Here is a 12,998-nt window from a genome sequence, read left to right on the forward strand (position 1 = left end):
GCCATATTGTCCATTTTCGAAACGTTCATTGATGAGGCTGTTTCGGAATATATAGGAGTCATGCACACTCCCAGGGTATTTTGCAAGAACATTGACGAATTGTCCCCGATGGTCCACAATGGCCTGGACATTGATAGAGTGTGTGTGTTTTCGGTTGCGGTATAAGTGTGACGTAACTGCAGGTGGTACAAGCTGTACATGCGTGCAGTCCATTGCTCCAAGCACATGGGGGAATCCAGCAATGGCATAGAAGCCTTGTTTAATGTCCATCTGCTGCTGGTGTGTGTTGAGAAAATGGATGTACTGTGGTGTGAGCCGAAGGATGGCATCCAAGACCGAAGGGAGGAAGCCGGAGAAAGATGCCTGTGAGACCCCTGCCACTTGTGCAGCTGTTAGTTGGAAGGATCCAGAGGCCAACATATGTAATACCGCCAGTAGCTTTGACAGTGGTGGGATGTTGTTGCCCCTTTCAGTTGGAGCCTGGATCTGTGGTGTGATCTGCCACAGCAGATTCAGAATGGACACTTTCCTGAGCCGATACAGTTTGATAACTTGTTCGTCCCGGAGTCCAATGAGGGTGGTCCTTGGACGGAAGATGCGCTCCTTTCTCCAGCGCTGCCTTTGTCTTAATGGTGGAGGGTGAGGTTGTGGGATTTGTTGTGGGGGTGGTTGTTGTCTTCTTTGTGCAACTCCCAGCTGCAGGATTAGTAGGTCCATATTGCTTGCTGTGCTTCCAAAATCATCTGCGGCACTTTATTTCAAGTTTTGGTGTACTTGCATCATTTCCTGCGCGTGGGTTTATGAGGCGCAGGTTTTCTGGCGCATTATCCCATTTGCGTGATGCATTACTTAGATGCGTCGACGCGGGGAAATTACATAAATATGCCTATGTTGGAAATTCGTCGCTTTTTGGTTGGGAACACCTACCTTGCTTATATTAAAACGTACGCGACGCAGCCGATTCTGACGCAGCTCCATTCCGTCGCATCTCCGATTACGTGACGCATCTCCATGGATGCGTCACCTTATAAATTTTGCGCAAAAAAAACCCGCCAATGCGTCACAAAAGTGACGCAACGGCGGCGTAGAAGTGGCGCAAATCCAACATAAATCTGCCCCTGCATGCTTAGTGGAAAAAGGAGGGAGTTTGACGTTAAGTGGATTGGGCTGAGGGAAGCTGCAAGGGCAGAAAACTCAAGAAAGTACTGGCATCTGATCGCGGAATATTGTGATTCCAGGCAAAGGGTTCCACCCATAACAATCCTAGAGAGAGACTGTGTGGACTATATTTCTCTATTATATAAAAATAACAGTCTAGTACCTCCCGTGATGATCAACGGGGCCAAACCAATTTTATTGAATTTGCTGAATTTGGCCCCCCATCAAGAGAGGAAGTGGTAAGATACATAAAGAATGCTAGAACCTCCGGCGCCCAAGGGCCGGATGGAATTCCAACTGTATTGATCAAAAAGGAGCCAGAAGCATGGGGTGATATTTTATAGCCACTGTTTAGCTATTGTTTTTTTTATGAATAAAATCCCCCTTTCTTGGAAGGGGAGCATTATAGTCCCTTTGTATAAAAAGGGACCAAAAACCCTGCCGGCCAGTTTAAGACAGATTGCCCTGTTGAACGCCTCAGGCAAACTATTTGCAAAAAGTATATTATGTCATCTTCAACAATGGGCGTATGATCAGAATATTCTACCACCGGAACAAGCTGGTTTTAGAAAGAATCATGGCACTCTGGATAATATAGCAGTCGTTCAGACTATTGTGGAGAAATATGTTTTCTCACGAGGTATGTCAGTGCATACAGCCTTTATTGATTTCTCCACAGCGTTTGACAAAGTGGACCGCCAAACGCTGTGGAGAAAGCTTCTTCTTCTTGGCATACCATATCATCTTCTGGGCCTTATTATGGAACTACACACAGATACCTGGTGCCAGGCTCTGAAGGGAGGTTCACAGGGGTTATCATGCACAATTAGAACACACAATGGGATTAAGCAGGGTTGCTTATTAGCACCTCTCTTGTTCTCCCTGTATATTGCTGATCTCCCCGGTGCACTGATCTCGGTGAGGGAATATGCCCCTTGAATTGGCGCAGTGTCCGTTGGCTCTCTATTATACGCAGATGATGTTACAATATTTGATCTAACGCCTATTGGCTTGCAACGTCGTCTAGATGCCCTAAGTAAATATGCAGAGGCCCATTTCCTAAAAATTAATATTGCAAAGAGCAAGATTGTGGTCTTTCGTAAGAAGGGGCTTAGAATAAAGAGATGTCTAAAATGGATGCTTGGCTTCGAAAAATGTGAATTAGTCGATTCGTACTTATATTTGGGGAAAGTTTTTTCAAAAACAGGCCGAGACTTGGAGCACATTAAACACCGTGTTAGTAAGGCTGTCTCCCAAGCGTGTGCATTAAATAGATTTTATAAAACTTGCGGGAGAAGCCATTTCAGCCATGTATTATCAGTTTACAAGGTAAAAATCCCTCCCTCACTAATATATGCTGCCGAGGTATTAGATATGAATTATTGGTTCTCCTTTGATAAGGCAGAAGGACGAATTCTGCGTCAAATTTGCAATTTAAATTCTTTGGCCGCTCCACATGTACTACATCTTGAATTTGGTTTGGCTTCGTCTTTTACTTTATCCTTGGCTGAGGCTCACCGGTGGGGAAATTCCCTCTCCTGGGGGGAGGAGGGTACACATAGGGCTGCCCTGAGAATAGAGATTTTTGACATTTTAAAAGATCAATCAACGTTTATTAGATCCTATGCCCAAGTCTGTTTTGAAACAGATTTTAAAGAAGTCCATTCCCTCTATCAGTTTGGCTAGAGATGTTGCTTTAAGTCAGTCCAGGCCCAGAAATGAGGTGGTCAGTGGGAGTGCCTTGGGGAATAAACCACAGCCTAACCTATCTTGGAATATGCCTCATGGGACTAGAAGGCTGATACTCCTACTGAGACTTAACTTGCTGCCTCTAAGAGAAGTTACTGGTATCTGAGAAAAAATATCAAGAGAGAAAAGAATCTCCAAAATGTGCCAATTACAAATTCAAGATCAAAATCATGTTTTATTTATATGTATAAAATTGTGCTAGGCGTGTATTCTTAAAGCCATTTTTTATCTAATTTAATATTCACTCTGCCCAGGAAGCGCGATCTCTGGTTCTGTCTCCCCCGAATGAAATGGCTTGTCATAAGATATATCAATTTTTTAAAACATGTTTCTTTATTTATTAGGAAATGTTTTATAGTAGTTTTATTCCAATGTTATATTATGTGAGTTGGTTGGATATTTGATTGTTTTATGTATTTATTGTACTATTTGCACATTATACAGTAGACTCAATATAAGAATTATCCTTGGGAGGTAGTGATGTATAAGAAAGAATTTTGTATAATATGTAAAGTTTGTCTCTTTTTTAAATTAATTGATGCGTCTTTGTGGACCACCGTAGGAGTTCCAAACCAAAATAAACAAATTGAATTGAATTGACAGCTATGGTAGAGCTAGAGACTGAATGGTGTATCTGGCGAAAAGACCCTGCCTTTAAAGAAGCCTTCAGTGTACGGCAGCACACTCTTGACCTGTGTTTTTATGAGGTAAGAATTCTATGAAGCTTTGAGACTAAATAACGTAAGCACAAACCATTAAGGACAATACAAACTGGATTAACATACTGACAAAAGTACTTTGGGGCATATCATCAAGGCCAGGCGATAAAATTATCGCCGCTTTAGCGGCGATAATTTTATTGCCTTATCAGCAAGGTCACGTTATCGCGTGAATCCTTGCCTTATCGCCCTTTTCCCCAACGCCGATCTTTGCATCTCTAATGAGATGCAAAGTGGGCGTTCCACCCCAAGATAACGGGAGAAATGTCGCTAAGCAACATTTCTCCTATTATCTATCCACACGCTAACCTGCAGAGTGACAAGAAAAGTAGCGATAAACTCGGTTATCGCTACTTTCCTTATGCCTGCTTTTCAACTGACTTAGCCATGATATCCTATGGAAGGTGTATATCATGGCTAAGTCTGCCTTGCCCTATCAGCAAGCTTTCGCCAAACGTTGTGCGATCATTGCTGGATTTCCAGCGATAATCGCACAGTTGGCAGCTTGCGCGTTGAATTTTATCGCTTTGGAGATAAGCGTTGCTGATAGCACGCTGTTATGTATAATGTGGTTGTCTGTGCAAAAGTAAACATGTACAAATGTAAGCATGTTGTTAGCACGGACCCTGTTTAGACTCTATGGATGTTCTAGAGTTTTGGGTCTGTGCCGAGGGGGTTCTCAGAGAGCAGTTACTAGCCTGCCTGGGTCGTATGCGGATTTCATTTGGTGGTGCTGCGTATTATTTGTTTAGGAAACACACCTGTGGGCATGCTTTCCCGATGCATCACCTGCGAACCGGAACCAGCAAGAAGAATCGACACATTACTCACCATACAGACTGGATTCGACGCAACCCTTCCTCTGCGTGCAGCTGGGCTGTTGCATCGCCTCTCCAAGGTTTCAGGAGTGTTGCATCTCTTTGTTTTCCGACTCTGCGGCTGTTTGGCTTGGGAACTTTTGACGCATTTACAGGTACTTTAGTGAAAAGTCAGGCATCCCTAGTTTTCTACGGTACAAGTTCTTGAAAACTCTTTAACGTCATATTTTTATCTGTGTATGTTGGATTTTTGTCGTTTCCCTCTTGTTCAGTTTAGATAAAGATACTTTATTTCTCTAAACTGGTGTGATGTCCTTTTGTGGTGTTTTCACTCTGTTACTGTGAGTGTTGGTACAAATACTTTACATATTGCCTTTGGGATAAGCCTGTCTGCTCGTGCCAAACTACCAACGGGGTGAGCAGGGGTTATCTAAAGTGTGCATCCCCCTTACCCTGACTAGAAGCAAGGGTCCCTATTTGGATAAAGGTACCTACCTCTGCCAACTAGAGACCCCCATTTCTAACAACTAGTGATTGGTATTAGACGCCATGGGCCTCATGTAGGTAGCCAAATACCGGTCGGTAACGGCCGATTTTCGGTAATTATACCATTACCGACCGGTATTTTGGCTATTGGTATGTAGGGGGTCAATTTCTGAAATCGGAATTTACCGAATCGGTAAAATTACCGAATCGGTAACGTTACCGATGTGGTAATTTTACCGATTCGGTAATTTTACCGAATCGGTAAATTCCGATTTCAGAAATGATATGTAGGGGGAGTGTGTGTGTGTGTTTAGGAGTCGGTATTTACCACCAACTTATAGTTGGTGGTAAATAATTAATGTATGTGTGTATGCATTTTGAAGCGCGTAGCAGTGTGCAATGTGGCATACATACATGCCCTTAGGGCATGTATGTGTGCCACATGTGCACACATGGCCGAATCAGGGGTGCAACAGGGTGTCAATGTGACACCCTGCCACTCTTGCATTTTCTCCACCATTACTGAATCGGTATTTACCGATTCGGTAATGAGGCATACCTTCCCCTCAATGGGAAGGTATGCCTCATTACCGAATCGGTAAATACCGATTCGGTAATTACCGAATTGTAACGAATCGGTAAAAAATACCGACTCATTACCTACATACGAGTTACCACTTCTAAAATACCGATTCGGTAACGTTCGGTATTTTAGAAGTGGTAACTGGTATGCTACCTACATGAGGCCCCATATGTGTTACACAGGCCCCCACTTTTATCCCACGCAAAGAGCTGGAAATGCCCATGTAACACTTGTACCATACTGCTCATTTTACGGGAATGTCTTGGCAATACAGAAGTATTAGGCGTCGGTATGGAATAACCTACCTACCAAGGGCTTTTCCCAATATAGACATTAGTACTACTGGCTTTGCTCCAGCATACATGCAACATTTCAAACACACAGACACAAGCGCAGAGATGGTCGGCTGCACCTCTACCTGCAGCAAAACTTTGAATACTTCTTCACTGGGGTAAAGATACTGTCCTGACATGTGAGGAATGGCTGACTGAACTAAATCCGATAGCACACTGTTAAAATGTCACCTACAAACTTAACAATAAACTGGACATCTGTTGAATCGATTTGAGGAAATTTTAAAACACAATAATGATCATTTGGCGACATGCCAGAGCGTAGGATGAGGCAGATAGCCACAAGTTGGTCAAAGTAGTTTTCAGAGTGCATCTCTTGCTTAGATCTACGTCACAGCCCACTCACTGACACTAATGACACCCGGGACAATGACAGACTCTCCCAATATGGGGTATGCAGGCAGTCAAGTGACGAGAGCAGGGGATTACATATTATTTCTCTATTGGTTCCCCATGAATGGGCCCCTCCATGGAGGTATGTATGTGCCACTGCATTGTTGAAGACCTTTTCATTGATTCTATTGATTCTATTGGTGATTGACTGGTTCCTTCTATCGTCCTCACTCCTTACACATAACAGTTGGGAATTTATTGTGTATTGTCGTATGTACCTTCCTTGGCCTTAAACTGTTACATGTTTTCTGGTTGATACTAAGGAAAGATATATTTGCTTTATTAGGAAATGTATATGCTTTAATTCATACTACTGGTGTTAGCGACTTATTGATATATACTTGCGCTCTTTAACTCCATCACATCTTAATTCTAATCTCCTTTACTTCACTTACTGTATCTTCAAGTGTTAATATTTACTTCTTTATTTATTTATTTAGAGGTTTTGTATAGCGCTGGCTAGACCCAGAGGTATCAGAGGGCTTTACATGAGTATGAAGGTAATAACGGTATAAAACAATATTTCAACAGCATGGAATACCAATAGGTTAACAACAGAGAAACAGCTTGATTATACACAGATCAAATAAACAGATAGATAGAGCAAGAGCTATATACATATATACATGAATATGGGAAATAAGATTTAGTATTATGATATGAAATGGAGATAGGCATGAAAGGCCTACAGGTAGTAAGTAGTTGGACGTGACAAAGGGGGTGGGAAGCAGATGGGGGAAGGGGGAAATTTGGTTGGAGAGGGGGGTATGGGAGGGGATGGAAAGGACTGGGAGAAGGAGCGGAGAAGAGCAGTGGGGGAGGGAGAAAGTAGAGCCAGTGGAATGTAGCGGGAGGGGAGGGGGTGTGGAGGGAGACAGTAGGAGACCAGGGGGTGATCGAAATGGTGGAAGGGGGTGGGGGAATTCAGGGGGTAAGTTAAGACCCCCAATATTTATTGAGGAGGTGCATTCTGAGGTCTTTCTTAAAGCTGATGTAGGTCTTTGGGGAGGGCATTCCAGATGTTTGGAGCATTTCCGGAGAAGGAGTGGGATTGTGTGGTTTTCTTTTTTAGCAGGGGTGGGACTAGGAGGAGAGCGTTGGTGCTTCTCATTGGTCGTGAGCTGCCCGCTTTGCTGAGTTTATTGGCGAGGTACGGCGGTGTATTTTGATGGAGGGCATTGTGCAAGCAAGCAGTTTTGTAGGAGGATCTGCCTTTGATGGGAAACCATTTAAGAGTTTTGAGGGCTGGGGAGATGTGGTCGAACCATTTGCAATCGGTGATGAGCCTGACTGCAAGGTTGAGAACCGATTTGAGTGGAGCTATGTAGACTTTGGGGATTCTGGTGAAGATGGCATTGCTGTAATCAATTCGCGAAAGGACCAGTGATTGGACTACTAATTTAAAATCATCAGTTGGAAAAAAGGGTTTAATTTTCTTGAGATGACGGAGCCAAATTTTTTATGTGGACATTGAGAGTTAGGCTATTATCGATGGAGATACCAAGAGATTTGGACAAGGAGAGTGAGCAGTTGATGGCATTAAGGTCGGAGATCCAAGTTTGGATGGGAAGAGGGTTGTTTTTAGGGGAGAAGAGAATGATTTCAGTTTTTTTAGGGTTGAGTTTGAGATGATTAGATTGGAACCAGGATTGGATCTTAGTGAGGGTGTTGTTAAGGTGTAGGACGTCCGAGTGGGTTTTGATCTTATAGTAGAGTTGGGTATCATTGGCATAGAGGTGGTAGTTGATGCCTGCTTGTTTTAGGGTGAGGGGTTCCATAAAGAGGTTAAAGAGATAGGGAGAGAGAATAGATCCCTGGGGGACTGCTTGGGAGACCGGAGTAGGGTTTGATAGGCAGCCTTGAATTTCATTTGATGTGTTCGGTGTTGGAGATAGGAGACAAACCATTTATGGGCAGTACCATTGAGGCCAAAGCGATCTCTGAGCACATTAAGTAGGGCAGAGTGGTTAACTGTATCAAACGGTGCAGAGAGATTGAGGAGGATGAGTAGGCAGGTCTCACCATTATCAAGGGGGTGGTGGATGTCATCAACAATGTTTAGCATGGCAGTTTTAGTACTGCAGCCTTTCCTGAAGCCTGATTGTAGGGGGTCCAGTAAGTTAACATTTTTGATGTGTTTGTCTAATTGGAGCAGGACACATTTTTTGAGGGCTTTGGAAAGAAGGGGGAGGTTAGAGACGGGGCGGAGATTGTTTAGGTCATTAGGGTCGGCATTAGGGTTTTTAATAATGGGAGTGATTTGTCCAAGTTAGAGTGAGATAGGGACACACCGCGTAGCAAGGGAGGTGTTGATGATTGTAGTCCAAGATGGGGCAATGATGTGCTTTAGGTCTTGGCCAAGATTGGAAAGGGAGGGTGTCTTTAGTATGAGAAGACGGTTTTAGTTTAGCAATGATGTTAAAAACTTCGAGCTCAGTTACAGAGTGGAAATTATGCCAGGAGGCATTGTTTTTTATTTGTGGGTTTGGGTGTTTGGTTTCAAGAGGTGTAGTTGTGGGTAAGTGTGGGGAGAAGTTTAGGGGAGGTGTAGTAGTAGGCAAGTGTGAGGAGTAGTTCGGGTAAGGTGAAGTAGTGGGCAAGTGTGAGGTGGAATCAGGGGATGTAGGAAATGTGGTATGAGCTTTTAAGGAGATGTCAGGAGTATGTTGGGAGTTGGTTGGGATCTGAGTTGAAAGGAAGGATTGATCTATTTTGGTGATTTTTTCCAAGAAGAAGTAGGCAATTTCTTCACATCTAGCAGTTGAGGCCATCGGCTTTGGAGGTGGGAAGGATGTTTGGTTACGAACGATGTTGAACAGTTCTCTGGGTCTATTTTTGGCCCGATCCAGTTGTGTACCGAAGAAGGAAGCCTTTTCGTTAAAAATGTGTTTCCTGTATGTAGGTCTGGCTCATCTGAGGAGTGCCAGATGTGAGGGAGAAGGATGCTGTCTCCATGTTCTTTCCATCAGTCTTAGTGAGCGTCGTTGTTGAGCTCAGAGTTAAACCATGATTTGGGATGGGATGTTTCTTTGATTTTCTAGTTTTGGTGGGGCCATTTGGTCTAAGACATCAGTGACAGCTTTATTAAAGTGTTTAGTAAGCTCATTTGAGTTTTGGGAGAGAGGAGTGAGAAGAAATTGGTTTGGAGTTTAGACTCCAGTTCTCCAGGAGGGATAAGATTAAGATTTCTGGTCCATTTCCTAGGTTTAATGATTTTGGTGGGTGGGGGTTGGGTCGTGGTAGAAATGGAGAACAGTATGAGGTGGCGGTCAGACCAGTCGATAGGGATGATATTGGACAGGAAGGCCAGATCCTTATTGGTAATAATGGCGTCCAGAATGGCTCCTTTGGTGTGGGTTGGGGACTGGCATAGTTGTTTGAGGTCATTAATCTCAAGAAGATTGGTGAGGAGGGTGATTGTGGGATCATCAATATCATTCCAGTGAAGGTTAAGATCTCCAAGGAAGAGATTTTTTGAGTTGGATAATGAGGATTGAGTCAGAAGGTCGGATAGTTCATCAACGAAAGGAAGAGGATCTCCAGGAGGGTGGTAGATATTATGTAGACAAATTGGGTGGGAACCTTGGACTTTTAGTACAGCTGCAAGGTATTCGAAGGTAGAGTGGTCGGAGTTATGAACAAGGATAGAGTATCCTTGGGGGAAAGTAGGTCAAGTATGCTTGTTGAGTGGTCATTGAGCCAGGTTTCCATGAGGAAGGCGATGTCTATGGATAGTTTCAGAAATTTCAGTCGCATGTCGGGCAACAGATCGACAGTTCACAAGCAGGCATGCGAGGGGTTTGGGGTTGCTTTTGGGGGGTGGGCAGAAGTGGAAAATGGTGAGTTGAGGAGGGAGTCTGGGGGAGACGGGAGGGAAGGGGATTCTCTTAGTCCCCATAATAACTGAGATGTTGGAGTAGGGAAGAGGAGAATTGTTAGTTGAAGAACTAGGATGGTAAGAGTTACATAGGTCAATAAGGTCAGATGGGGAGAGAGGGATTGAGGTGCGGCGAGGCCTATGAATGCGGCAGTGGAAAGGAGTAGTTCTCCAATGTTTGTAGTTAGTGGGGGGGTTTCGGCTAGAGTAGGGGGAATTTTCACAATTTGGGAGAGTTCTAGAGCTGAGGGAAATAAAATCTTTGCTAAGTCGAGTGAGTTCTATCGCCAATGTAGAGAGATTGTGTTCTATGTTGCGTAGAGTCTGAGTTATTAGAGTGAGGGGGAACACAGTTGGGGAGGAGTAGGGGTATTGGGAATGTTCTGTGTGTCTAACACCAAGTCTTCACGGAGGCAGAATGCTGCTAGTTCCCAATGCCCGCTCTCCAGAACACACTGCAGTTCACGCAGCTGCTCCAGAGGGGAGGAAAGGGGATTTGGACAGAGAAGAGAAGAGACACTCCAACTACTCCTGGACTTCCTCCAACTCCGTCAGCTTAGTCTTCAGTTCTCTACACTGACTGCTGGGATTTGGAATTTTCCTAATGCACACAGGGAAACAGATAACCTGATAACTCTTTTGCATGTGGTACTAAATACTTTATCCTTCTGCTAACTATTCCTTCCCTACCAGGTTCTTCTGGAGTTTAGCTTCTCTTCATTTGATGTGGCTGCTTCAGCTCGCTCTCCTGGAGACTGAAGGTTCCTAATACACACAAGGAGAGAGAATCCTTTGATTAACACACTCCTTCCCCTCCCCACACCAATTACTCTCTTACAAGATCGTTCCCACCTAAAGCATTCTTGTAAGCTCTTGCAAACATTTGGTAGGCAGTTGTATATTGGATATCTACTCCAAAAGTCTTTCACTTCTGCTGGTAGTGCAGTTCATCACAGAGAAAGGTTTAGAAAGTCTCAGGTTTTCAGTAGTGCGCGCAAAAAGGAACAAGGTAGGTAAAGTAGGAAGGATAAAAGAGGGGAGACGCAAGGAAGCCAGGGTATTAGATCTTCAGAACTGTCTCCTTTGCGCAGTAGCATTAGATACTGAAGCCATGCAAATAATACTGGAATTGTCTTACTTTATTATCACTGAGTACTGAATCTCCTCAGGAATTTCGAGTCGCATTCACTTCAGAATACTGAAGTAGTTGAGCGTCCTCTCGAGCTCAAGAATGAAGAGGTAAACTCATAGCTCTGAGGAAGTCTGATTTAGAACACTTCCTCCCCAACCTGTCGCCTGAAATCTCCACATCCGCTGGGAAGCGTTCAAGGACTCAAGCCTCCAGGCGGTAGTCGGAAAACAGCTGAGCCGATAAGTTCGTCTACCTCAGTGACGAGAAACGAGAATAAGTTACTGCCGCTTGGGAGCATGCAAGGGTTGTAGGCTTCCCCTAACGGCTATGGAAATGCAGCGAATTACCAGACGCCCTCTCGAATTGAGTTATTTCGCAGAGGGTTACTTGACCAAACACTCGTCTCCTCAATTCAAATTGAAGTGCGCAGATTAGCGCACAATCTTGCGGCTCGAGACCTAAAGTCTCGCGGGATTTAAAGTTCTCCATTAGTCTCTATGCAGTCAGATGGAAAAGCAAGCGGCCATCTTGGAAAAGGCAATACACCTAAATGTTCAACCACAGATTGCACCAGGAAGGCTTCACAACGACTCTAGAGCTCTTACTGAGTTTCTCACGAGTCACACAGATCTGATTCCTGGCACTGTGTTTGTCGAGGAGGGAGGTCTGTTGTGTGAAGGGTGTGAGAGGCCAGAGGGAAGGGAATGAGGAGTGCTGTAGCTGTTGGGCGTGAGGGGTGGCGCCATGGGGACTGGAGATTTAAGACCTCAGGGAATGTGTTTTGAGATGTTAGAAGGGGGTGGGGAGTGTGGAGAAAGACCGCATCAAGGTTTAGGGGTGATGTGTAATTCAGGGCGGGAGATAGTTGTTTCGTTGAGGGAGATGATGGGGCCGGAGGGGGAACAGTAGGGGATTCAGGGTGGAGGCGTAGGGATTCAGGGTGGGGGGGCAGGGAGGAAGGAGAGGGGTTAAAAATAGTATTAGGAGTTGGAGGGGACAGGTCGTTAGAGTGCGTATGGGTTTGGGAGAGGGGGTGAGCGGTAGGGATGTCAGGAAGAGGGAGAGTCGTTGGGGGGAGAGAGTGCATGTGAGTTTGGGAGAGGGGTGAGCAGTAGGGATGTCAGAAAGAGGGAGGGTCCTTGGGGGGAGAGATGTTCCAGAGATCTTTTTAGACAAATGCATCAAGGAGTTAATATTAAAATAAATCCCTTTGTTCATGGTACTTGGATGATTTAGATTGTGAATGACTAGATGACATTTTCTAAGAAACATATGCTGAAAATGCCTAATTTTTGGTTCTCAATAAAAACAAAATTGAAAAAAATAAACTGATGCAAGCATTACGTCAAGCAATTTTACCCAAGAGAACCGCATTCCCTTACTGGCCTCATTGGAGTAGGAGGGCCCAAAGTCTTTACAATCATTCATTTCCTTTAAAGAAGGCTGAAAGCATAGATGAAAATGGTTCTCATTTCTGCATCTAAATGTCACTGACATGACTAAAACCTATAATTCCCCCACAAATAGCAGATTTCATATCTTTCGTAACCCCTCCATGCTCATTAATATCGGCCAACTTCTATTCCAGCAACTTCATGTTCTGGAGTGCTCACCTTTTCATGGATATAGCATGCTAGAGCTCTATTTGTTCATTGGAACTCTGTGGTGAAGCTGTAATAGAACACACAGGGATAAAATGACAGACTGCTGATGCTGTTTGATGTACCTTT

General features: G+C 44.2%; 1 long non-coding RNA gene across 1 annotated transcript in view; it reads right to left on the reverse strand.

Moving 5' to 3' along the window:
* The window catches only part of LOC146864173 (uncharacterized), a 41,305-nt gene that overhangs the window by 3,229 nt on the left and 25,078 nt on the right, over positions 1-12,998 (reverse strand). Inside the window, exon 2 of the long non-coding RNA XR_014970064.1 lies at positions 12,882-12,939. This is a non-coding gene — a long non-coding RNA (uncharacterized LOC146864173). The remainder of the gene's footprint in view (positions 1-12,881; positions 12,940-12,998) is intronic.

The sequence above is a fragment of the Triturus cristatus genome, chromosome 2_1 (genome assembly GCF_964204655.1).
Source record: "Triturus cristatus chromosome 2_1, aTriCri1.1, whole genome shotgun sequence".
NCBI lineage: Eukaryota > Metazoa > Chordata > Amphibia > Caudata > Salamandridae > Triturus > Triturus cristatus.